The sequence below is a fragment of the Myotis nattereri genome (assembly GCF_964212035.1).
Source record: "Myotis nattereri genome assembly, chromosome: 1".
Classification (NCBI taxonomy): domain Eukaryota; kingdom Metazoa; phylum Chordata; class Mammalia; order Chiroptera; family Vespertilionidae; genus Myotis; species Myotis nattereri.
Genome location: NC_138075.1, coordinates 196,322,621 through 196,349,948, shown reverse-complemented (window position 1 = coordinate 196,349,948; position 27,328 = coordinate 196,322,621). Strand labels below are relative to the sequence as shown.

At 42.1% G+C, this 27,328-nt stretch overlaps 1 protein-coding gene across 1 annotated transcript in view; it reads right to left on the bottom strand.

Annotated features, from left to right (window-relative positions):
• IGFBP7 (insulin like growth factor binding protein 7) overlaps positions 1-27,328 on the bottom strand; it is a 66,348-nt gene that overhangs the window by 37,746 nt on the left and 1,274 nt on the right. The window lies entirely within an intron of this gene.

Here is a 27,328-nt window from a genome sequence, read left to right as displayed (position 1 = left end):
GGCTCTCTTTGCTGGAAACAACAGAATGAGAAATTCTCACTCGGGACACAAGCAGCAGCAGTGACGTGAAGCCTCTGCCAGGGGCCCCCTGCAACAGGTTTTGGAAGCTCTTCCCTTGGCGGCGCTGTCACTGCCTTCAGTTACCTAACCATGGAGCCCACCTGACATTACAGAGGCTGAGAGCTAGAGGCCAGCCCTGGGTCTGTATTGGTGTGCACCCACGGCCCCACTGTGTGCTGTACTGATCCCAGCAGCTCTGCAGCCTTGGGTCCCATTCAAGAGATTAAGAGTAGAACTGACCCTTCAGAGGATGGTAGGGTCTGAAAACCAACACAGATGGTATGTGGGTGTTTAGCCACAGAAGGGAAGCCTGAGGTGGGGAAGGAAGTACCTGTTAAATATCTTCTAACACCTGAAGGGAAGCCATGCCAGGGAATGCGAAGTCTGGATTTCAGTTACTCCCGAAGGAAGCACTAAGATCAAAGCTGCATTACACATTTAAGGTCAAGGTAACCAAGTGCTTGTCGGCAGATAAAGCTGTCCAACAATAAACAAGACTTCCTTAAAGGCAGTCTCGTGTGTCTGAGCAATGGCTTTGAGTTGTCAGGGAGGACGTCTTCATTTTATTTAATCAAATGCACTCCATTGATTCCAAAGAAATAAATTTATTATTTAATATTATCAAATCTTTTAAATAGCTAACATCACTAGCACTGGGAAATGCTTTATTCAAGATTAATATAATTATTTTTTTCCAAATACGGTGGCCTGATTTATATGCAAGAAACAAAGCAAGGATATTAAATAATTGCTTCTATGAGACCACAGAACATAATTAATCAGTCCTCCCTTTGCAGATGGTCTCCAATGTAAGCACATTTTATTTATTAAAAATATATTTTTACTGATTTTAGAGAGGAAGGGAGAGGGAGAGAGAGAGATAGAAATATCAATGATGAGAGAGAATCTTTGATCAGCTGCCTCCTGCACGCCTTCCACTGAGGATTGAGCCCACAATCTGAGCATGTGCCCAGACTGGGAATTGAACTGTGACCTCCTGGTTCATAGGTCAACACTCAACCACTGAGCCACACCGGCTGGGTGTAAGCACATTTTAAAAAGCCAAATAATTGACAGAACAATTACCCTGGCACTCCATGTCCAATGCAAATGCTGGGATATAGTAGCCTTCAAGTGAATTCTGCACCAAAGTGCTAGTCTTTAGGTGGGTAATAGAAAATGGAATGCAAAGGGAAGGGAATTGCTGCGTTAACATAATCTCTGGATTCAGACAGATCTAGGTTCTCATATAGGTGACTCTGGGTAAGTTACTAACATTTTGAGCCACAGTTTTCTCATCTATAAAATGGGTTAATAGCATTAACCAGGCTCTGTAAGGTTGTTATGATATATGCACAGGATTTCCCATGCTGTCTGGCACACAGTGAGCACTCAATAATTGGTCACTGTTATTTATGATTTCAAGATAATTATTTTAAAATGTGATAGAAGTTGTTTTCCTGGCTAAGGAGGAGGCTGAACTAAATGACTTTCATAGTTCCTTCCAACCACCACACTCTAAGATCCTATATTCTATTCCACATCACTTTTCCCCTCAACTCACTCCTGCCCCTCCCTACTTTCCCGCCAGGGGCCATTAACAAAAACAACAGCAGCAGCTCTTCAGTGATTGCTAAGGGCACTCAGCAGCCTTTTGAGGTCAGGGCTATCTCCCATTTTACAGAGGTGAAAATGGAGGCACAGAAAACTGAGAATGGCTGAGTATTTTGCCTACAGTCACAAGGCTCAAAAATGGGACAGCTGAGATTCAAAACTAGGCAGTCTAAAACCCAGGTTCCTAACCACGATCCCATATTACCTTATTGTTAACCAAAAATTCTGCCTTGACAAGTCAATTAACCAACATGCAAGTAAACTACTTGCTGCAGCTGATGGAAAAGTGGTAATAGATCCAGTGTTTGCCTTCAGTCTCCTCAGTCTTCAACATAGTTCTAGCTTAAATTCCAGAGCTTCATTCCTAATTATCAATTTTCCTCATTCACCTGGGGTTTAGAGCTCTTTTTTTTTAAGGCTCTACCACATTCCTCTGATCTTTGCTTGTAATGCAGACTGGCTGCACGGAGGGCTGGCTAATCCAGAGCTTTCCGAGCCCTGAGCAGTCAGGCATTTCAGAAATGCACTTGTATGATGACCAGGAGGTTTCTCTAACAATGGGAAGTTACCAACAGGGCTGTAGGGCTCTAGGCAACCAGCTTCACCACCCTCCTCGCCAGCCTGGGGGCTGGGCAGAGCTGGCTCCTGCACACAGGGCCCTCCATCCTCCTGTCTCAACTCAATGCCTCCTGCAACAGTTGCTCATTTCTTCTTGGCCCAAATATTGTTCTCTGGCCCCAGTGATCAATGCCTTCTATATAAGGTGAGAAAAATGACCTCGCCATCCCTGCAAGTGGCCATCATTCATTTCATCTACGAGAGAAGCACAAAGCTGCTTGGCTCAACCAGCTCAGAGTATTCCTCTTTGCTGTCTCCTTGCTGGATACCATCACTTCTTCAAGCAAGGTACTGCACTGCCTTGTCATTTACTTTTCTTTTTGAAACAAAAACAAATTGCAGGTAATTCACTGCATCTTGTGTTGCTAAAATTCGCATCCCACGGTACTTCATTAGTTAAAGCCCCCTCTTCCCCACCCTCCAACACTGCTCGATGAGATGCAAATAAAAACCATTTCAGTTTTCCAGCTGAACAACCACGAACCAAGAAAAGAGCAGCGCCTTGCTTATCTCCGTGTTACACATTAACACAGCCCTCCTCTGCAGAGGGTCTCCATGGTAAGCACACTTTAAAAAGCCAAGCAATTGACAGCGTGATTACTCTGGCACTCCCAGGTCAATGCAAATGCTGGGATGGAGCCTTCAGTTGAACGTGGTACCAAAGCTGCAGTCCTCGGGAATGTAATAGAAAATGTAGTGCAAAGGGAAAGGAATATTCCGACTTCCCCACTAAGATGTGATGGAAAAGAATAGAGCTCAGATGAAAGGAAGCTAGCAAGTCAAATTTATATGAATCTTCCCATCTACCTCCTGCCCGCAATCTCTGCCCCACTGATATACTCCCCTCCACCCCACTGATATTTCACAGTGCTTTACCCTATTACTCTTACGATATTGGTCTCATTACTAATAAGTATTAATAATAAAAATTACTACTGCCCTTCCCATCGCCACGAATACTGCCGCTACTACCATTCTTGAGCTTATGCCCGGCACAGTACAGGTTCCTCCTTATGTTATTGCAGATCATTCTCACAAGAACCCAATGAGGTGGTTATGCTTCTATTAACCCCATTTTACAGATGAAAAGGCAGAGGTTCTGAAAGGTTTAATAACTTGCACAGATTCCCAGAGCTGATCAGGAGCAGGGCCAGGGTTCTATGGTAGGCTAAACTCCAGAGCTTTCATCCTGACTATGTCTCCCACTTTTCTATGTCATGGCCCATTGATAGGACTCTTTCCATCCCCATGAATGAATGAGTGAATAAATGAATGAGTGAAGGACTACATGGATGAGCAAACCAACAAACAAGTGAATGTGTTTCTGAACACTAGCTTTTTTTTTTTTTTTTTTTCTATATATTTTATTGATTTTTTACAGAGAGGAAGGGAGAGAGAGATAGAGAGTTAGAAACATCGATGAGAGAGAAACATCGATCAGCTGCCTCCTGCACATCTCCTACTGGGGATATGCCTGCAACCCAGGTACATGCCCCTGACCGGAATCGAACCTGGGACCTTTCAGTCCGCAGGCCGACGCTCTATCCACTGAGCCAAACCGGTTTCGGCTGAACACTAGCTTTTTAAGATAAAGTATGCTCTCTCAGAAAAGTGAAAAATATCTAAAACTGAGTATAGGAACACTTATGATTTCAACAGGTGATCATTTCTTTCCCTGCTTAAAATTCAAAGGGGAAGAAATGGCAGAAATGCATTCTGTCTTGAGTGCTCCTGGCCACAGGGGTAATGGCTGAAATAACAGACAGGCAAAAGATTCTTGATTTTGGATACATGAAGGGTTTTACTAAAGTTAACATCAATGTATTTTCTTCCAAGACATTTATATGTTTTACTTTTAATTAGAATTGCTTAGAGAGAATGCCAGTTGGACCTACCCACCCCCACCCATTCCCCCATACCCTGCAACACACCCCCAGGAAATGTGAGGCGACAAACCAAATGGCTGATGGGAAAGAAAGTGCTCAAAGACATTAGAGGGATCAGTACTAGCAATGAAAGCGCCTCCTGTCTCAAAAACCACGCTGCTTTCCTCTGCCTGCCAAGGGGTATCCATGCTGGCTCTCTGCTCTTCGCTCTCTCTCCTCCCTGTCCTGGCCGGCGCTCCCGGAATTCCTTGGGTATGATGAGAACGCTGAGAGGTGCCATCCGCTCCACCTCACCTTTCCTCCCCTGGAAGTCAACACCCATTTCCTCCACAGAGCTTCCCCCCTTTGTCAGCACAGGAAGTGAGAATCCCAACCTGGGTGCTGCGAGCCTGCCTGCGTGGACACCTTCGGGAGCTTGCCTGGCCTCTGTGTGGGAACCAGGGAAACTGGCCCCGGCGTCCAGCTCCGTCTTAAACTTGCTTGGTAATCACTTTGGAATTTCCCGTTCTTCACAGATCCTATCCCTCTTTTCCGTGGCTCGCACCCAGCTGCGGGGTACAAGTATGAGAGCCTGTCAGGGAATTAAAAAATGGCTGTTGCTAAAATGCTTAAGAATGATGACAGGAGGAAGCTGATGTTTAGATTTATTCTCCTCCATCTCCTCCCACTCACACCCTAGACCACATAGCTTCCCCCCTCGGAAAGGAAAACATTCTTAACTTCTGTTTAAATGTTTATCAGACGTTGTCTGGACTTGCAGAGTCTCTGAAGTCACATTTTTCTTAGTCACATCCTTCTTGGTGTGCGGTGTGACCCTCCTATCAGACAGGGAGGAATGCCTGAACCTTGTGCAGAAATCATTTGGTGCGGGAAGCACCCACTGCTCCCCAGGGACTTTCACTTGCTCAACACAAGCAGAAGCTGAGCAAAGAACTTGAGCTTCTCCCTCCATGGGCTTGAGTAAGTATGTCTATATAAAAAATCCCCTTGGGAGGATTGATTTTAAAACGCAGCCCCAGCATGGAGCCTGGAACCAAAGAAGGGAGAGTGGAGGTTCTAGGTCCTCGGCACAAAATGAGGAGCTTTTCTCCTGGCCCCGAAACACTCCTATGTTGCCTTCCTGGGCCTTCTACAATGATAAGTTAGCTTATACTTCGGATGTTATGGAAGTAGTATGCATCTAACATGACTTGTATCAGTAAGTAAAAGACCTGTATGAAGGACCAGGGCAACAGAAAGTGCACTGCTGTGGCAGGTAGGTAAGTGGGTTTTGGCACCGGTTCTCAACCACAGGCAGGTTCCACATTCTACAAGTTGCTCAGTTTTTTTCTTTTCTTTAAAAGGGGATGGTTGAAGCAGTCTCATAGGAGGTCCTTTTGAGGCCAAGGATCATTTCTGATTCTTTGTCTCTAATGTCTGAAGTGGAGGAAATGGGTGTAAGCTTCAGCCCAAAGGATATCAGTCACAATAAGAAAGACTTTCCTGAGAGTAAACCTAAGTTTACTGGTACAAAGGATACTCTGGATTTGTTCTTTCTAGACCAGTGTGGGTCCCCAACTGTGGTCTGAGAGAGCTCTTCTGGTACTAGCGTCTTTGGAGTTGTCATGTTTGAAATCTCAGACTGGAATGAAATAGGGATGCAGGTAGGGAATAGTTAATGAAAAAACAGTATGGAGGTTTTAAAAAAATTAAAAATATAACTACCATATGATCTAGCAATTTTACTTCTGGGTATTTATCTGAAGGAAATAAAAACACTAACTAGAAAAGTTATCTGTACCCCCATGTTCACTGCAACACTGACAATAGCCCAAACATGAAAACAAGCTCAGTATCCATTGGGATGAATGGATAAAGAAATGTGATACACACCAATCAGAAAGGCTATATGCACACCTATGTTCATAGTGGCACAATTTGCAATAGCTAAGATTTGGAAACAGCCTAAGTGCCCATCAGCAGATGAGTGGATTAGAAAACTGTGTTACATCTACACAATGGAATACTACGCTACTGTAAAAAAGGAATTCTTACCATTTGCAGCAGCATGGATGGAAATGGAGAACATTAAGCTAAGCGAAATAAGCCAGTGAGAGAAAGATAAATATTACATGATCTCACTCATTTGTGGAATATAATGAACAACATAAACTGATGAACAAAAATAGAACCAGATACATAGAAGCATCAAACAGACCGTCCAACCTATGAGGGAAGGTGGGGGGTGAGGGGGTAAGAGATCAACCAAAGGACTTGTATGCATATGAGCAAAACCAATGGACGCAGACAGTGGAGGGTGAGGGTATGTGCTGAGGGGTGGGAGCAGCCAGGGAGAGGTCAATGGGGGAAAAAGGAGACTCATGTAATACTTTAAACAATAAAAATTTAAATTAAAAAAGAAAATGTGATACATACATACAATAAGATATCATTCAGCCATAAAAAGAAGAAAGTCTCACCTTTTGCAACAATATGGATGGACCTTGAAGGTATTACGTTAAATGAAATAAGTCAAAAAGAGAAAGGCAAACATTGTAGATTCCACTTATATATGGAATCTAAATAAAACAAACAAAAAACCGAACTCAAGGATATACAGAACAGTTGGCGGTTGCCAGAGGTGGGGGTGGGGGTGAGAGAGAGCCAAATGGGTGAAGGGTGTCGAAAGGTACAAAACTCCAGTTATAAATAAGTAAGTCATGGGGATGTAATGTACAGCTGATGACTAGAGTGAATAATACTGTATTATCTATTTGAACATTGGTAAGAGAGTAGATCTTAAAAGTTTTCATCACAAGAGAAATAATTTGTAACTGGGTGGTGAAGGATGTTAACTAAACTTACTGTGGTGATCATTTTGCAATATATACAAATATCAAATCATTATATTGTATATCTGAAATGAATGTAATGTTATATGCCAATTATATCTTAATAAACCTTTAATAAAATGATTACATGTCTTGTTATGCAATGTGATTAAGCTATTATAAAAACGGTTGGTGTTGGAAGGAATCTTAGAGCCATATAGTCCAGCCTTCAAACTAGATACAAACTTCTCCTCTCCAACAGCTATGGTCCTGCTTGAATACTTCCAGAAACCCTCACCCAAAGCTCCCAAATCCATTGTTGAATCACTGTTATTGTTATACAGTTTTTCCTTAGATGAACTAAAAATCAGCCTTCCTGAAACTTCTACCATTGATTACAGTTCCATCCTCCATCATGAAATAAATTAAATTGTTTTTCCATCTGATGTTACAGAAAGTATTTGCTCATTGTAACAATTCAAACAATGTCCTCTTTAATCTCACGATAATCTTAACCCTCCAAATGACCTACATTAGCAGTTTATACATTTTCATTTTTTTTAAAAAAAATATGCTTTTGTTGACTTCAGAGAGAGGCAGGGAGAGGGAGAGGGAGAAACATCAATGATGAGAATCATTGATCAGCTGCCTCCTGCACGCCCCCTACTGGGGATTGAGCTCACAGCGGGGACATGTGCCCTGACCAGGAATCAAACCGTGTGACCTCCAGGTTCATGGGTTGACACTCAACTATTGCGCCACCTGGCAGGTTTATACTTTTTTTCATTTTATTTTTTAATTAAAAATTTCATACCAATTATCCTACAAACTGCCTTGTTGGTGAACAATCACTATACCATATATTGATCTTATTAGATCAATACATGTAAATAAAATTCATTCTTTCAGAAGCTGTAAAATGTTCCATAACTTGGACATACCTTTTTAAGAATATTCAGATGTTTCATTTCTTTTCTATATACAAACTATGATATAATAAATGTTCGTATACATATTTCCTTATGTATTAGTCCTTTTGTTTCTGTAGGATAAGTTCACGTTTCTGGGTCAAAGGGTATGAGAATGTTTAATTTTAAAAGACACTCATAGTATCTATTAAATAGATTCTCCTACTATCAAAACGGTTGTTAGGAATTCTTGACCATGTCAATAGTGTGTGAGGGTGCTCATTTCCTCTCACATTTCCCAGCAGCAGGAGTTAGAAGTTTTAAAAAATGAGGTCACACTCAACGGGGAAACACTGTATGTCATTGTTCTAATAGCACTTTTGGGACTATTGAGGTTGAGCAACTCTTCACATGTTTATTGGCCATTTGTAGTTGCTCTTTGTGTGTGTGTGTATGTGTGTGTGTGGTTGCTCTCCTTTTAATTTTCTATTTGTAACTTTAACTCATTTTCCTCTTGGGTTAGGTATCAATTTATATAAACTCTTGTTTTTTTTAAATAGATATTTACTCTTTATCATATATTTTGCAGATAATTCTCCAGACATCACTGTCAGTCTATGGCCATTTATTCATGGTATTGGCTGCTATAAGGCATGTCGGCTTTATGAGAGCAGGGACAACGGCTGTTCAGTACACTGCTGTATCCTATCCTAGGTATCCAGAACAGTGCCTGGCACATAGTATCTTCTCAATAAAAATAATGAATGAATGAATGAATGAATGAATGAATATATCAGCTTGAAATTTTCATGTAACTAAGTCTGTGAATCTTTTCCTTTATGGTTTCTGGGTTATCAGCATAGTTCTATTTTATTAGATTTACTTTTTTTGCAATGAGTGCTTTAATCCATTTTGAATTTCTTTTATTTATTTTTTAATCTTCACCTGAGGATATGTTTTTCACTGAATCTAGAGAAAGAGAGGAAGAGAGAGGGGGGAGAGAGAGAAACATTAAGAGAGAAACATCGATCAGTTGCCTCCTACACATGCCCCAACCTGGGGCAGAACCCGCAACCGAGACATGCGCCCTGACCAGGAATGAAACCTTGACCTCTTGGTTCCTTGGTTGATGCTCAACCACTGAACCACACCATCCCAATTAGAAATTTATCTTTACTTAGGATGAATTAAGGCTTCTCTTTATACAATTAATGAAAATCAAAGTATGCTTGTTTTCTAAGCATTTTTATAGCACTTATCTGCATATAAACAATATAAAAATTTTTGTATTGTTTGAATTAATTTCAAATGATCCCTTTTCATGCAGTAAAGCAAACCAGGCAGGAACCCTCAAATCTGTTGGCCATTATTTCTGTTAAGGAAATGGTTAAGGAGTGAAATACAATTTCTTTCAAAATGGTCTCTGTGAAGATCTTTGACATATTTTAGAAAGGACTTCTTCCCTCTTCCCACTGAATTTTGGAAATGGCATATTTTGCTACAAAGCTTGTCTCATCCCTCTTCTCCCCCCACTCCACCCCCCCCCGTCATGATATTTTATTTTACTTTTTAATTTTTATTGATTTCAGAGGGGAAGGGAGAGGGAGAGAGAGTTAGAAACATCAATGATGACAGAGAATCATTGATGGAGCACCCCCTACTGGGGATGGACCCCAAAATCTGGACATGTTCCCTGAACAGGAATCAAACCGTGACCATAGGTTGATGCCCAACCACTGAGCAACACTGGCTGGGCCATCATCTCTTTTATCATCTGGTTTTCAAAAGTGATTGATTACTATTCTGATGGGGTCTGTGGATTCTATGATACTAAACTTCCAGTCATCCTTTAAAATTGCCTTCAGCAACTGCTTCTGAAATGTAACTAAAACCAGAAACTGCTGCCCAGCTATGGCAGACACGGTGGGTAGACTGACTCTGTCCTAATCTCCACCCTCCTTCTCAGTCTTTCTAGCTGCCCGGGGTAGCTCAGTGACCATTTCTGGGCAGTGAGATTAGGCAGACATTTGCCGAGAGGTGAGCTTCTGAGAAACTTTCGCTCACCTGATAAAATGGGATGTATATTGGCACGATCCTTTTCCTTGTTCCTCTAACCACTTAGAATTAGGATTCAGCCTGGTTGTGGTGGCTCAGTGGTTGAGTGTCGACCTGTGAACCAGGAGGTCACAGTTTGATTCCTGGTCAGGGCATATGCCTGGGTTGCAGGCTCTATCCCCAGTGGGGCATGCAAGAGGCAGCTGATCAATGATTCTCTCTCATCATTGATGTTTCTTTCTTTCTCTCTCTCTCTCCTCTCCCCCCACCCCTATCTCTCTGAAATTAATAAAGATATATTTTTTTAAAAAAGGAAAAAGAATTAGGGCTCAATAATGGGAGGGGCAGCTCCCTTCTTTTGATCATTAAGTTTGGGTTCTCAAGAGCACTGTTGAGTAGTTAAACCCACACTAGCAGCAGTCGACACCTGGACTCCTTGTTCTGCAAATACAGTTGGCCCTCCATATCTGTGGATTCCGCATCTGCAGATTCAACCAATCATGATTGCAAGTATTGTTTATAAAATGTTAACGTTGCTGCTGATGTGTATCCTGTAGTTGGGCTTGGATGGCTGCTTCTGTACAGAACATGCACATACCTTTTTCCCCCTTGTCATTACCCCCCAAACAATAAAGTGTAACAACTATTGACATAGCATTTATACTGTATTAGGTACTATAAATAATCTAGGGATGGTTTAAGGTATACAGAAGGATGTGCATAAGTTATAGGCACTGTCAGTCCCTTTTACCTCTTTCTGGGTGAACCACTGTAGCCAGGTTTCCTAGTACTTGCAGCTGAACACATTCCTTACTGATAGAAGAGCTGTTGCCTTTTGGGTAATCATTTTTTTTCCCCTTCCCCCAAATTCAACCATCCCCTTACATGCTGATATCAGGTACAGATGCACCTAAAAAAATTTACAAACCAAAATATAATACAAATTACCTACAAACTCGATTACATGACTAATGCAGAATATTGTTGAGAAATGTTTCTTCACCTCTTTGTCTAAAAATTTCCCGAGTCTGAGACGAATGTCATGCTTCCATGAGAAACTTGCCATTTCCTGCTTTCTTTGGCAGTGTCCACAGTTAGGCTTTCTAGTCCTTATCATACACCCTGTTGGTTTCAAGGACTTTTCAGTGGGTCACATGCTCATTCCACAGAGATGAGACACACACAGGAAAAAATTAAATCTCCCCCACACTCAATTTTACTCAAATTGATTACAATTTTTAATTTGTTTTTCATAAAGGTCTTTTTATACTCTTCAGCTATGTTTTATTTTGAGAATATATATATAAAAGCAGCAATTTATCTGATTTATCTTTTCTAACTTATTCTGCATTTTACTCAGGAAATTTATGTCACCTTGGTTATTTTATTGAGTAAAGTTAACAGGTCTGGGCTGTGTGTGTACTTTGGGAGTTGGACTTAACCTATAATTAAGCAAGTTAATCATGGGCACTTGGAGAATGATTTTATCATGCTATATTAGACAACTGCCATTGCCCAAACCTGGAATTTAAGCCATGTTAATTTACTAAAGCAACATCTTTAGATTCTCTGGATATTTTTCTTCAAACACACCTATACTGTTTAACAAAACAAGCACAAACATGCGCCTACCCATACATTCATTACAATCAGAGTAAGTGGAGATGGTGAAAATGTAGTATATTAACAATAGAGGAAATTTAATGAAGGAGACACAGATTTAGGAATGAAGACAAAATCCACTGACTAAATTGGAGTGAGGCATCTCATGTTTAACTGGCTCTAAAATTCAATTTTAGCTTCCTGTGGCTTTAATTGTAAGCACACACATGTGCGCGCCTATGTACACGGCAGTTCATCCCAAATCCCTGCTCCAGCTTCCCTTGGTTCCCATGAATTAGGGCACTCAAATGCACCGAATCTTGGTTGCTGATTATATAATGCGGGGATAACACTTACAACACAGCATTCTTGTGAGGATTAAAAAGGTGATCTACGTATGAAAGTCTGTGAAGATTTTTATAAACCATACGGTGCTATGTTAATTTAAGGCATGGCTGTATTCCTATCTTCTGGTCAGATATGGGAAAAATTCTGCCAGAAAAATCACCTGTGGCTTCTTTGCTTTATAAATATACTAGAGGCCCGGTACATGAAATTCATGCATGGGGATGGGGTCCCTCAGCCCAGCCTGCACCCTCTCCAATCTGGGACCCCTTGGGGGATGTCTGACTGCCAGTTTAGGGCAGGGATTGGGCCTAAACCAGCAGTCGGACATCCCTCTCACAATCCGGGACCACTGGCTCCTAACTGCTCGCCTGCCTGCCTGATCGCCCCTAACCCCTCTGCCTGCTGCCTGATTGCCTCTAACTGCTCCCCTGCTGGCCTGATTGCCCCTAACCACCTCTGCCTTGGCCCCTGCACCCAGGACTAGGGGTGGCTTCTTCTGGGCTGGCTGCAGCCACAGGTGCCCGGGACCATGGGAGGCTTCGCCCGGGCCGGCCGCAGGCACCCAGGACACTTCGCCCGGGCCCAGCTTTGCCAGGAAGGACATCCGGAAGATATCTGGTCTAATTAACGTATTACCCTTTTATTAGTATAGATCCTCAGCATTGTCTAGTTACTTTGTTACTGGGAATAACTGCCTAACAAAGAACTATAGTTGCTGAATATGCTGGAGATGAAAGATCTGAGGAAAACAGAAACAAGGCTTTGCCAATCTCTTTAAGGACCCAAGGACACGTGGTGGAAAATGTTGTGAGCAGATTCTCCTCCAGTTGTAATAAGTGGAGCAGGCCAGAGGCGCTCCCTGAGGCCTGGAGAGTAACGGTGCATCTCACACACTTGGATGAAACAAGTGGTGGAGCCACGGTCTCAGCGATGTGCACGGAGATGCCGAGCATCAATTGTGTATTTGACTGCAGTCAAATCGAGTTGGAAAGGTCATTATTTTCTTCTGTGAAAATATGCTAAAGACAAAACCTCCAAATTTCACAAAATTTTTACTGTTCACATCTCAGGTAGGTGGCTGCCATTACAACAGACGTTTTCAAGCTACTCTAGCAGGGATGCACATTTTTTTTTTTTTTTATCAGCTCCAATGCTATGGTGTATAAAGGCATATTCTCCATTTCCCTATTCTTTCTGAAATATTTTATTGGCCAAATGGACTTTAACAGAGAAAAGCATGATAGCAAACATACAGCCTTTTTGTTCTTGCTGGAAAAGTTGTGGATGAACTGGACCACTCCCGATGGCTGGCAATCTTGGATGCAGACTAGACAATTGGCAGGGCACTTGTGTTTTTGGCCAGTCATTAAAAATTTCATAAATAGGTACTGGGGTGAAAATACTACTCTCAGTGGTCTCTATGCCTTTGGGGAGGGACAGCTGCAAGTATAATCCAAGTCTGAAGATAATTAAAAAGTAATTTTGACTGCATGTTGGAATGCTTTGCTTTGGCTTTTTATGTTTTGGAGAAAATGTGTCTAAATTATTTAGAAGAGGCTAATTTTTAAACTGGAATCACCAATGGCTACATATATAAAGTTAAAAATAAATGTTCATAGCTTTGAATCAGTAATTCCAATTTGGGACCTATTCTAAAGAAATAATGCAGAAGAAATAAGACCTTAATGCCCAAAGATATGAATTCAAAGGCTATTTGTGACAGAGAAAAACTGGAGTAAATCACCCATTCAAATGAATATGTAGCATTATAAATATTATTTATAAAATATTTTAAACACATAGAAAATATTTATAAATTAAAAACAAGATGTCTAAAAAGATATAAATAGCAATATCAATTATATGTGCCTAAAAAAACTAGATTAAAATACAGTAAAATATGGAGGGGGTACAACGAAAATATTAATGGTTGTCTTTGATTTCAATGAGTTCCACAAATTTCAATGCTTATGTTTTTCTCCAATAACAAAAAGGTCTTTATTGAAAAGGAAGTTAAATTAGTTTGTATTCCCATAATACACAAAACTGCACAGCAGCTGAAATTAATTAACAAGAATATGTAAGTCTAGAATTAAAAACCCATTGTGGTTTGTCCAAACAGCAAAATATCTGACAATGGATCACTAATTGCAAAATAGAATCCTCATGGTCTCAACAGGTCATTATGCCATTAAAAATTTTGCTTTTATGCATTTTCTGGGAACTAGGAAGAGCAAAGTGAATTTACTGCATATTCTCCCCTTAGTTTTTACTGAGTTATTTAAACAAAATTGTTAAGATTTTTTTTTGATCCATAGTCTATCCTTAGCTCAATTCTGAGCAAACAAAAACAAAATTCACTCATCGCCACTCCAGACTGTCATTTATGTACTACACATATAGCCATAGTTACATTATTTATAAGCTCATATAGTCTATAATTAAATATAATGTATTTATAGGCCACAAATGTAAATGTACCATTGTTCATTTTTCCCTCCCAGTAGAAAATGCACAGTAAATAAATGCTTCCAATGATTAAAAATAGTTGTGTAGTGTACATATGTGTGTGCACTCTTTGCTTGTATGAATTTTTAAAATATGTTTTTATTGATTTTAGAGAGAGGGGAAGGGAGATAGAAACATCGATGAGAGAGAAACATTGATCAGCTGCCTCCTGCATGCCCCTGACTAGGGATGGAGCCTGTAACCCGGGCATGTGGCCTCACCAGGAATTGAAGCAGTGACCTTCTGGTGCATGCATTGATGCTCAACCACTGAACCACCTCAGCCGGGCTTAAATGCATTTTTATTGACTTGACTTACATGGGGCTCTTTTATTTTAATATAATTGCCTCTTTTTTTTTCACACACCCCAGATGGACCACAGGTTTACAGATTACTTAGAGAGGGGGCATTATGTGTCTCATCACTGCAGATTTCCTTATGGCACCTAACACAGCATTTACAAGAAGCGAGCATTTGACATAGTGACAGGGAATCATTATAACTTTCCACTTCTAATGACAATGAGAATCCAGCTAACCTTTGTTTCCTGAGCTACGTGATGGGTAGACTTGGAGGAGACTGGACAGAGCCTAATGGCTGAGCGTAAACCTGGAGAGAGATGAGAGGCCTGGTTGCAGGCAAAGTGAAAGGCAGGCAGGCTTGGTGTGAGGGAAGGGCCATGCAGGAGACTCTAGCTGGTGGGGAGACTGGAGAGAGAAGAGGGGGGGACCTTCCTGCTGCTCCTATGGAAAATTAGAAAAACCTATACTTCTCACTGATGCTTGTGGACTGGGAGCCCTGCTAGCAGGTGGGTACAGGGCAAAAACAGAGGCTCCTCACGGAGACAGTCAACACAGGTAGCACATATGTTTATTGAATTGGATCACGAATCCAAAAATTATCTACTAAGCACCCATTCTGTGCCCAGAACTATCCTAAATGCTTTGGGATGTTCAAAGAAAGCATAACTCATACATGCCCTCTGTTCTCAGAAATCCTGGTAGTTCCCTAATACTTGTCACTGATCTATTTCCAACACAATCGCTCTTCATTCTTCACCGATTCCATATTTGCAAATCCACCCACGTGCTAAAATTTGTTGGTAACCCCCCAAGTAAAACCATTCTTAGACATGCACAAAATGGCAAAAAAATCTCAGGTCCCGGCTGGGGGGCAAGACAATACTCTGCCTTCTTATTTCAGCTTCCTACTGTAAACAAGCACCCCTTTCACAGTCTACTTAATACCACTTTTTTTTTTTGCATTTATGTGCTTTCTGTTGGCGATCTTGCTGTTTAAAATGACCCCAAGTGTAGTGGGGAAGTGCTGTCTAGGATCCTTAAGGGAAAAAAGGCTATAATGTGTCCTAGAGAAAACATGTGTGTTAGATCATCTTTATTTGGGCATGATTTAGAGGCTATTGGCTTTGATTCTCCTCTGTATTTGCTAATTGCCCTGTATTATCTAATTCAGTGTTTGCAAGACTTTATAGAGCCTAACTATCTTGCCTAATGAGAATGGATAGTATTTGTGCCTTCCTCTATTGCTGTTCAACTAAAGGGGGAAGTAGGCTTGCGGTAACCTTTACTAAATACCAATCGTGGGTCGAACACTGTGCTAAGCATTTAAAACACATTAACTCACCGTAGTGATGTGAAAACTGAAGCCCAGAGAAATTAAGTAGATTTCTCAAGGTCACACAGCCAGTGGTAGGATACCATTCTCATTGCCTGGGGAGGGATTAGGGGGAGGTTCAACTTTGAATCGAACATTTGTTCTCAGTCTCAGAGTTTTTGTGATAGTAGAAAGTAAGTATAAGGGTCCATGTGAGAAGATGCGAAGTAACAAGAAATTCTCCTCTAGGATGGGGGACCTATAAGCTGGACAGAGCCACCTCTCCTTATCAGAGATCCCAGGGTGAGTGACAGAGAGAGAGGAGGGCTTCCACCAGCTTCCTCTTTCCAACAGGGTGCATGGTAATCCACTCTTCATTATTCAGTCACTTACTCAACAAGTATGTGTTGGGTACCTACTACATCCCAAGGACTGTTTAGACACGGGGGTCAACAGTGAACAAAACAGATAAAACACTGGGCGCGTGGAACTTACATTCTAGTAACATAAATGAAAGATTATATTGTTGTGGCTTTATTTTTTTAATGTATTTTATTGATTTTTTTTATAGAGAGGAAGGGAGAGGGATAGAGAGTTAGAAACATCAATGAGAGAGAAACATTGATCAGCTGACTCCTGCACAACCCCTACTGGGGATGTGCCCGCAACCAAGGTACATGCCCTTGACCGGAATCGAACCTGGGACCTTTCAGTCTGCAGGCCAACGCTCTATTCACTCAGCCAGACTGGTTAGGGCTATTGTGGCTTTAGATGAATACTTTTCTTAAAGTATTGTAGTACTCAAACGTTTAGTAATACCAATAATACTGATAGATGTAGAAATATTATTAGGATTAGGATCCTAAGACATCTGCAAAAACTTCATCCCAAAGTAGCATCAAGAAAAGAAGGGACAGCCCTCGCCAGAGTTTCTCCGTGGTTAGAGTGTTGGCCGTGCACAGAAGGGTCGACAGTTCGATTCCCTGTCAAGGGCATGTACCTGGGTTGCAGATTTGATCCCCAGTCCCAGTTGGGGCGTATGCAGGAGGCAACCAAAATATGCATCTCTCTCACATCAATGTTTCTCTCCCCCAGCCTTCCATTCTCTCTAAAAATCAATGAAAAAATATTCTTGGGTGAGGATTCTCTCTCTCTCTCTCTCTCTCTCTCTCTCTCTCTCTCTCTCTCTCTCTCTCACACACACACACACACACACACACACACACACCAAACAGAAGGGACAACCATTGCCTGAATGATATGGACTGAGCTGGCTGCCTCTCAGGGGTGGCATGCCAAGTTTGGGGGCAATGCGAGAGGTGGCTCATGAGTCTGGGGATGGTGTTGGAGGAGCAGATTGAGTAGAGCTCACCATTTATGGAGTTGCTGGCCAAGCCTTGTAACTGAGAAAGGGTTGGGGTAGAAAAGAAAACCACATTTGTGCTCAGTTAGGAAAAAGGGGCAGCAGGCAATGATAGGCCAGGCAGAGCAGGTGAAAAGCAAAAGGCCTCAGATGAGGCAGAAATGAGGTAGAGAGCCAGTAACACGTCCACATCACAGCTGGGTCCTGAACAGCCTGCTCCTGCCCTGACAGTTCTGTGCTAGCGAACCAAAGGCTCTGTGGTACTGAAAGAGCCTGCTGATAGCTTCTCCCTCCTGCCCTACAGTTCTGATCTGCGACACACCTGAGCGGAGAAGGGCCTCTGGCTCTGCAGCTCTGGCCGTCAAAACTCAGTAGCATGTTGATCTCTGTCCCCGCCTGCCCTCTCCAGCTGGGCTGAGCATCTCTAATACGCAGCCTCACTGCATGGATCCCCCCCACCAGCCTTCTCTAACTCAGAGCAGCACTGTTGCCTAAGCATTTCATTTTCTTTCTTTTTTAAAAGCATTTCATTTTCTATCACACTCTATGGCTTCCTGAGGTTGGGGGGTGGGGCAGGGTTGCAGAGTAATTGCTGCAGCTGCTATGGAAATTCACTTTTGGATTTCTGTTCTCTGAGCAGAGAGTTCTGAAAACTCCCACGGAGAAGGAGCAGGCTTTGCATCCTGCAGGCTCGGGCTACCCTGACAAATTCCTAAAGCCTCCTTTCTGTGTGGTCTCTTTCAAAACCTTCTCAATGTTCCAGGAGATCTATTTCTTGATAAAATTTTCTCCCTTGCTTGGGGTCAGGCCAGAGGAGAGCAGAACAGATGTCAGATCTAAAGCTTCCCCAATTCAACCACTTGACCGCTGGCCCATTAATCTGCCGCAATGTAAATGAACGTCTTGGAGCCTTTCTCACTCAGGAAAAGAGACAGCTTCCCCTAAAAGCCGGTTCTTCAAGAAGAACAACAAGAAAGAACAGGATGATTGGAGGCAACTGCATTTCTGCCTGAGAATATGAAAGTGCTCTCTTCTCTCCACCTACCCTCAGAAAGTCAAAATGGGTTATACTTGAGTTCTCAAATCCCTACATGGATTTTCCTTCTCCTGGAAGTTGTCACCTGACAAAACATGTGCTTCCGTCCCTAAAAATGCAAATTCCCTCCAGAGAGTGGCCCTACAGTGAACCTCAGTTTAGTTGTGGAGTAAATATTATCCCGGCTGGGAAAATTGATGGTAGAGTGGCGCTTAGGACAGGGCTCAGTCAGCACGCAGGGCTTAAATCTCTGGTGAAAATGAACACTTGAGCATGTTGATAGTTATCTTAATGATTTTTCTCCTCCTTTACCTTACGCGGGGTTACCTGAAAGGCCTGGCAAATGATCAAACACCACACATAAATGTTATGCCCCAAGAAGTCCTGCCTGGGAAAATATCCATGCCTGCTGCCCCCAACACACTGGCCCTTCAAGGGCCTGTTGGTTGTGGATGAGGAGACTCGCTTTCAGATTTCCAATCTGGCCATGGAGGGACGGATGCCACACTGGGTCAGGGATCTGCCCAAAGGGGCCCTCAGAGGCATTCATTCATTCATTTAAGGAACACCATCTTTCCCAGAATAGAATATGACATTTATTATAAAGTGTACCACATTATCACAAAAGCCAATTAAGCTATGACATAAACTTGGTTATCATATAGAATTTCTACTTTGTGTTAATTGAAAGAGCTCTTTTAGAGCTATTTAATCAGGAATGTACCATACACCCCCCTTGTCCATCCATCAAAAAGAAAATATAAGCAGGATAAACTCATTAAGGTCTTTCTAAAACTTTTCACACCCAAGAGTTTGACACTTGTGAATCACTTTTGTTTTAAACTGTTTATTTTGTTAATCCTCACTGGAGGATATTTTTCCATTGATTTTTAGAGGGAGTAGAAGGGAGGGGGAGAGACAGAGAGAGAAACATCGATGTGAGAGAGACACATTGATTGGTTGCGTCCCTCATGCACTCCCAACCAGGGCCAGGGATCCAGCCGGCAACCCATGTACATGCCCTTGACTGGAATCGTAACCGGGACCCTTCAGTCCACAGGCTGATGCTCTATCCACGGAGCCAAACTGGCTAGGGCTAAACTGTTTATTTTGGAACAGTTTTAGGGTTACAGAAGAGAAAGATAGAGCAGAGAGCCTGTGCTGCTGGTCTACCCGCCATACTTCGAATAGCAAGGCTGTAGCTCAATGCCTCCATTTACGTACCTGCACTGCTATTTACCTGGCTGTGTGATGGATGGCCTTCGGTTTTCTGATTTGGAAGCTGGGACAGTAAGCCCCCTTACTTCCCCAAAGTGTAACAAACAAGGCGTCCATAGAAGCCCCCAGCAAACTGTAAAGTACTACAAACCTCCGTGATCATGATCACCATCTACAAGGTACTACCTGGAATTCTTGCCCCAAAGTACTTTCCAGTCCAGTCAATAAGGTTCTTTACATTTATTTGAATTGTAAGACAAATAACATCTTATTCTTAGCAGCTGTTGATATCTGTTTACACCGTGTTTTCACATCTGTTTAATAATGTGACCTTTGCAATAATCTTGTGAAACAGACTAAACTGCCTTCACTTATAATACGTATTATCCTTAAGATTTGACAGTGTTGCTTTTTCATGGTGGTAAACTCTACTTTGAACATGTCTGCTTGTCCATAGCCTTGTCAACACTCCTACTGTAAGAAACCTCATGCCAAATGAATGGGGCTTTGTCAAAATGAGGTTACTGGATCTGGCTTACCTGGTCTGAACCTTCCTTACTGTTCAGACACAAAACTTCTTTGCAGCCCGGCCTGCTTTTGGGCCCAGCGGGTTTCATGGACAGCACCTCTCTCTGGTAACCCACTGAGTGGTAGCGGCATTCAGGGGGCATGTTTATTGCTAGCTCATCCATTTCTCACTAACTCCTCCATATCATTTGCCATTAATTCAACTATTTAACACATCAATTTTAGGTAAAAAATACCCCCCCCCCCCCACACACATTATCAAGCATGGTTTTCTTCCCCTACCTTCTCACTTTATCTTTGAGGTTTCGTGGGAGTGGGGTCTTCTGGGGGTGATGGTCTTGATCAACTTGGAAAAGCACATAAACCAGGCTTGGGAGAGCTTTCCTGTGACATTTCTAGTCCTTATCACCTTCCTACCCCCTCATAATAAGGCTTCACTGGGAAATCTTGAAAATTGCCTAAAATAAGCGCTTATTAATTGATATATTTCTAAGTCTTTTTCCACCTCTAAGCTCTAAAGGTGCCACTCTTGGATCTAAATTACAAAAAGGTTATACACATACATTTTCTGGCCTAAACGTCTTTTTTTTACACAAATTCAGGGTTCCCTTTTTTAACAGTTGCTAAGAATAAGATGCTATTTGTCTTACAATTAACACTGCACAGATGAGGTCAGATCATTTGCAGGGTGTTTTGAGGTTAAAGGAAGCATCATAATCTTATACACTGTGGGGGAGGAATTTAGGACGAGGGAAGGCCGGCTGGCCTTGGACTCTACCCAAAGAAGTTCTGTCACTAAACTATTCAAAAGAGACTTATAAGGCAGTTTGTTCTAGAAGGCAAGTCTGCAGTAAACCAGAGGGCAGGCTCCAAGGACAGGATGCAAATTATATTTAAGGATGATAATAAACACCTGTTCAGCTTAAGCATTCCATCTAATATCTAGAGTGTGAAAGATCTTAAAAGTTCTAACACCCTCTCCCAGCTTCCCCTCCTCACTTAGGTTACCTCTCAGCTCTCCAACAGAGCGTCTTCGGAACAGAATTCTCCTGACTCCCATATGAGCATGTAATGGTACTCAACAGTTTTTACCTACAAGTTCTCCCTAGTGTGTAATCTAACTGTGCTTTGTGGTGTGGAACCTGGGAAAGAAAATACCTAATAAGAAGGGCTCTCAGTGGTTTAACGGGGCTCAAATTTAAAAAACCGCCCAGCAGCTGTTTCTGCACAGGGGCCTTTCACAAAAACTGCCCTTCAGGAGAAGCCTGCACTCAGCTACCTGCCTCTGCACTGAACTGCCTGCCTGCACTGTATTCCTGACACCCAAGCCAGCTCTTATGGAGTTCCTGGAATCCTATTTCAACCAATAGGACCGAGACTTTCCCCATCCAATTGGAGCTTCAAAGGTATATCGCCATTAGCATCTTCACCAACCAATCAGGGCAGCTCCATTCTGACCAATCAGGACAGTGCCTTTTGGACTAACCAAACTTTGAGGGTTTGGAGTCCTTATTTGCATGAGGATGGACCAATCAGGAGCCAGGGGTAGTCTATAAAAGCAAGTCTCCCCAGTGCACCTTTCCTTTCCATCCAAGACTGAAGACTGCATTTCTCCAGCTGGAATTGAAACATCTTGCCATAGCAAAGGAGCAGAGTGAGGTAGAGCTTCCTAGCTGAAGAGGGGTCTCGCTCCAGGGCCACCTCACCCCAGGGCCTCTTTACCGCCTTGCTGCTTCATAATTGAGCCGTAACACTATTGAGCTATTCCACAGCTGTGCTGTCTCACAGTTGAGCTGCTTGCCCTGAATAAAGTTTCCTTCGTCAGCACACTCCAAATTGGGGATTCCTATTGGCATTGAATTGGCACCAATGACCTTTGGTTGAGAGTGGCTATTTAATTCCAGGCCTTTTAATTCCGTCTCCTGAAGAATTGTAGAAAAGTAGGTTAAGCACCTTCCATTGAATAGCCAATTCCCAAACCATGACGAAACATTAACTTGTTCTTTGGATTCTTTTCCTTGAAAAGAATCCCAAGTCCTTTAAGACCCTTCTTTAAGCCTTCCTATTTTCTTTTCCAGAGAAAATATAACAAATATTTAACAAAAATGTTAATATCCCTAATAATTCAAAATAAATATGAAAAATACAAATAATACATGCACAGAAAGAAATGGCAAGGCATACATAGGCAATTCACAGAGTAATACAAGATGTTTAATCTCACTAGAGAGCAGGAAATTGCAAACTAAACAGGGAGATACTGCTCTTCAGCTCGGCAAGAATTAAAGAGGTTGATAATACCCATGTTGGCAAGGGTGTGGGAAAAAGGATATTCACATATACAGTTGGAGGGAGTATTAACCTTTTAGGAAGGCAACTTGCCTGTAACATTTAAAATTTGAATAACCTTTATTCCATCAATTCTACTGCTAGTAAACTATTATAGATACATAAAAATACATGCATAGGATGTACAGTAAAATATCTAAATTGATTGTGAATAAACGTGAGGCCATATATAAATATGTTACGCTTATACCTTTGCTATATATGTTACATATACACACAGAAATATGTTTAGATGTGAATAGAAAAAGGTTTGGAAGTTTACACAGCTGTTAAAGGTATCAGTTCCTGGTAAGAAGGACTGGAGAACAAGGCTGCCTATTTTCTTTTCTAAAGCTGCTTCAGGTTTTCAAATCTTTCCTAAAATGCAGGGATTCGTGGTGAGAAAGAACCGGTGATTCACTTAGCGTTCTAGAAGTTTCTGTGTTCAAGAAGGGTAACTGAGGCTAGAAAAAAAAAACTTTAAAGCATTTCTATGGGGCTAGGGTAGACTTCGGGATGTGGCTTTTCCTGTTTCTGATCAGAAAGCAGAGAGAGGGAGGGATGGGGTTTATAGGGGGAAAGCCTCTTGAAACGAAAGGAGCAAGTGGCTGCAAGTTGGGCGCTGGGCTGGCTAATGAGAAAGGGATGCCAGGGCACTTTGTGAGGAGTCATTTAGTCAGGAAAGGGCACAGTTCAGACTGTTCAAGTAATAAACAGCTTGCCATGGCAGGTTAGGACCTGGGGTTCAACAATGCTTCTGAGATCTGACAGAGAACTACAGGTCCTGTGCAGCAGGAGGAGTTAGGCTTCTCTTGCCGGGATTATTGTAACAGCTTCCTAATGGGAGTCCCTGATGACAGTCTTGCGCCTTCCAATCTATCCTCCTAAGGGCGGCCACAGAGATTTTTTAAAAGCACAAATCCAATTACATCACTCAACGGCCCACTGCTCTTGTGACAGTGTCTATGCTCCTTAATGGGCCACAAGGCCCTTGGTCACCAAGCCCTGTTAAGTGTCCGGCTGCCCCCGTGGCCCTCCCGCTCTGTGGGGCAGCCCCATGGAACCACGTGCTATGCTTTCTGCTCTCTTCCTTCTGCTTGTAATGCTCCTCTCTCTTCCTTCTGGCTCACTCCAAGCGTCATGCTAGCTCTTCTCCAGCCAATTCCTTCTCACCCCTGTCTCAATCAGGACATCACTCTTCTAGGAAGTCTTTCCTGGCTCTTCATAAACCCGGGTTAAGGATCCCCCTCCAGGGGGCTCTCTGTCTGTCTTTGTGGTATGACAGTGGTAGTTTTACAAAGTATTGCACTGACTTGCATTGCCCCACTCCCCAACCTTTTGCCACAAGGTAAGCCAGACCATTACAATTTCATTTAAAATTGGAACACTCTGTATCAACTTTCTTTTTTTTGCATTTTATTTATTTATTTACTATCTTTTTCTTCTGTATCAACTTTCAATGACGTTCTACCAGTTGCACATCCCCAAGCAATTCTCCAACACCAGCTGGGTGTCCTACAATTCTGACACTGTCTACCTTGGGATAGCTTCAGATCACACCAGTTAAGGGCTCAGTCCAACAAGATTTCCCTCTCCAACCCTCATCCCTCCCCCCAACACACACACACACACACACACACACACACACACACACACTTCTTATGTCAATCACAAGTCCATGTGGTCACCTGTGCTTCTGACTGACTGGCTACAGATTGGAGGTTCCAACAACCCCCTCCCAGGGTCCCATTAATTTGTTAGAGTGGCTCACAGAACTCAGAAACATTTTACGGACTTACTAGGTTACCAGTTTATTACACAAGGATATAACTCAGGAACAGCCAGATGGAAGAGATGCAGAGGGAAAGGTCTGAAGAAAGGACACGGAGCTTCTATGTTCACTCTCCTAGCACCTCCGTATGTTCACCAACCCAGAAGCTCTCCAAACCCATCCTTTTGTGTTGTTTTTAAAAAATATATATTTTTATTGATTTCAGAGAGGAAGGGAGAAGGAGAGATAGAAAAATCAATGATGAGAGAGAGTCATTGATCAGCTGCCTCCTGCACGCCCCAAACTGGGGATGGAGCCCACAACTGAGCCATATGCCCTGACCGGGGAATTGAACTGTGACCTCCTGGTTCATAGGTCGATGCTCAGCCACCGAGCCATGCCTGCTGGGCCCTTTTGGGTTTTAATGGAGGCTTCATTACATAGGCATGATTGATTAAATCACCCAATCATTCAATCAATCATTGGTGACTGAACTCAATCTCCAGCTCCTCTTCCTCCCAGGAGGTTGGAGGGGTGGGATTGAAAGTTCCAACCCACTAATCACATAGCTGGCTCCACGGGCAATCAATCCCTATCCTTAGATGACTTAGGGTCTTTCTGAAAGTCACCTCCTTAATTTAAGAAAAAGACACCTTGTTACTCCCAGCACTTGGAAAATTTCGAAGGTTTGAGTAGCTACATGGGATGAAGATCTAATATATACATTTCTTATTATAAATCACAATATCACAAATTCAAAAATTTACGGGAAATATAGTAATAGAAAATAGGTACTCAAATAATATGTTATTAACATAAAAATGAGCATACAATGAGATTTGCAAAGAATGAATGTTTAAAATCCATCAAAATGAGTTTCTGAAAAGAAAAATCTTCACTGAAGCTTTTTCCATTTGACCTAATCCTAACCAGTAAGGGGATGGGGAAATGTTGAGATCTGGGTGGGGGGTGACAATCTAAGAGTTCAGGGTAGCAGAGGAGAGGAAGATGAGTCAGTGTCAAATGTATCCCCTGGCCTGGACTTCATAAAGGCAGAAGATACAGGAGAAGAGAGAGCAGACAGGCAGGGGAGTCCATTGCCTGCATTTCCAAAAGGGAAGGCACTTTCTTAAGCGATTCCCTTGTTTAATCAACAAATATTTACGAAGTGTCCAACTATTAGCCAGCCGCTGTGTTTATAAAGAATTACAAGCTGGAGCTTCTCTGTTAGGAGGCTCCCAGTCCTGTGCAGAAGACAGACATTCAGGGAGTGCTTCCGAGGCTGTGGGGGGCGCTATACTAACTAGCAGAGCTGTTGTCACCTCTGCTCCCTTGGCTGAAATCCTCACCTGGGTCCTCTGCATGGCTCCGCCCACCCCACTTCCTGCTGCTCATCCACCTCTAGTCTCTATCCCATTTCCCCGTTGCACATTCTTCACAGCACATATGACTGTGAAAATATCTGTTTACTTGTTTCTGTGTAAAGCTTACAGTAATTGCCATCAGAGAGGGGTCAATCCTGCCTATCTTATTCTAGGCTGAGATTAGAACAGTACCTGGAAAATTCATTCATTCATTCATTCAATTCATTCATTCAACTAGTAGATTTAGAGCATCTACTAGTACCAGGCACTGATCTAGGCCCTTGAGGATAGATCAGGGAGCAAAAATTCCCTTCCCTCATGGAGTTTACTTGAAGGTTGAATGATGACAACAATGAATATTCATCAGGTTATTTCTATGAATAATCTTCAAAACATTGACTCTTCACAAAAACTCTATGAGATAGGTATGATGATAATCCTTACATTATAGGTGAGGAAGCACAGGCACAGACAGGTCAAGTAACTTGCTCAAGGCTAAGGAAGTGGCAGAGTTAAGATTCACACCCAGGGAGTCTGGTTCTAGAGCTCAGCATCTTCACTGTTCTGCTAGAATAGCTCTTGTTTACATGGACACAGTATGTGTGCAATAAACATCGTTGAAAAAATGGCTGGAAGAGACGAAGGATAAGGACATCCCAGGTCTGTACCCTCATGGGGTTTGCAATCTGGAAAGATGCAGGGAGCTGAGGGTACATGGTAATGAGGTTATAAGACCATAGGTATGCCTCGTTTTATTGTACTTCTCTTTATTGCATTTTGTAGGTGTTGCTTTTTTTATTTTGGTTTTGTTTTAAAGAAACAAATGAAAAGTAAGGCTCCCTCATCTAAAGAAAGATTATAACTCACTCTATTTCACTGGAACCTAAGTGCATTATCTCTGAGATATGCCTGCTATTCTATCTGACTACCCGCCTCAGCTACGAGCTAGAATGGATACTACTTAAACAATCACCAAGCTAACTTTCTTTATCTAACCTTTTGTTCCTATCAGCAAAAAATTCCCCTTATGGTGTTTAAGAAAATCTTAATATGTGGAATGAACTCTTCAGCTATGGACATTTCTCTTTCATGATATGACTTCGACCCAAAGGAACAAATAACTGTTTCTGTTGGAAAAGGATGTGGACCACTTTGGATTGTGACTTTCTAAGTTTCAGGTGATAATAATACCAGTACCAGCAAGTCACACAATTTAAGGCTTCTAATCGTGAACTCTGAAATTGGTGACATCTGACCTATTAGCACACGAACTTCTGGGAAAAGCTCTAAAAATGAATTATTTGGAAAGTTTGGTGAAAGTCTGAGCTGTTAAAGAAGCAACTGCTTCTGTCCTTTCAGGAGAAGGGCCTTGCTCCCACTTTCTACTTTAGCTGGGCCCAGGAGAAGGACTGCTAGGTCAGATTTCTAACTCCCCTTGAAACGACTGCCTATGGAAAATGTTATTTCAGGCATTAGAGTTAAAATCTCTGTGTGTGTTTCCCCAAGTCTGAACTCTACTTATTTTCCACTTTCATTTATGGCAAGATTGGACTTGCTTGAAATAAAATAAACCATTAAACATAACCTCAAAGCCATTCCTGCTGAACAGTGCATCCTGGGGACGCATAACACAAAAAAGGGAACAAGAAAGAAAAACAAAATGGTTATAAGGTTCCCAACAAAACTACATCATAGAG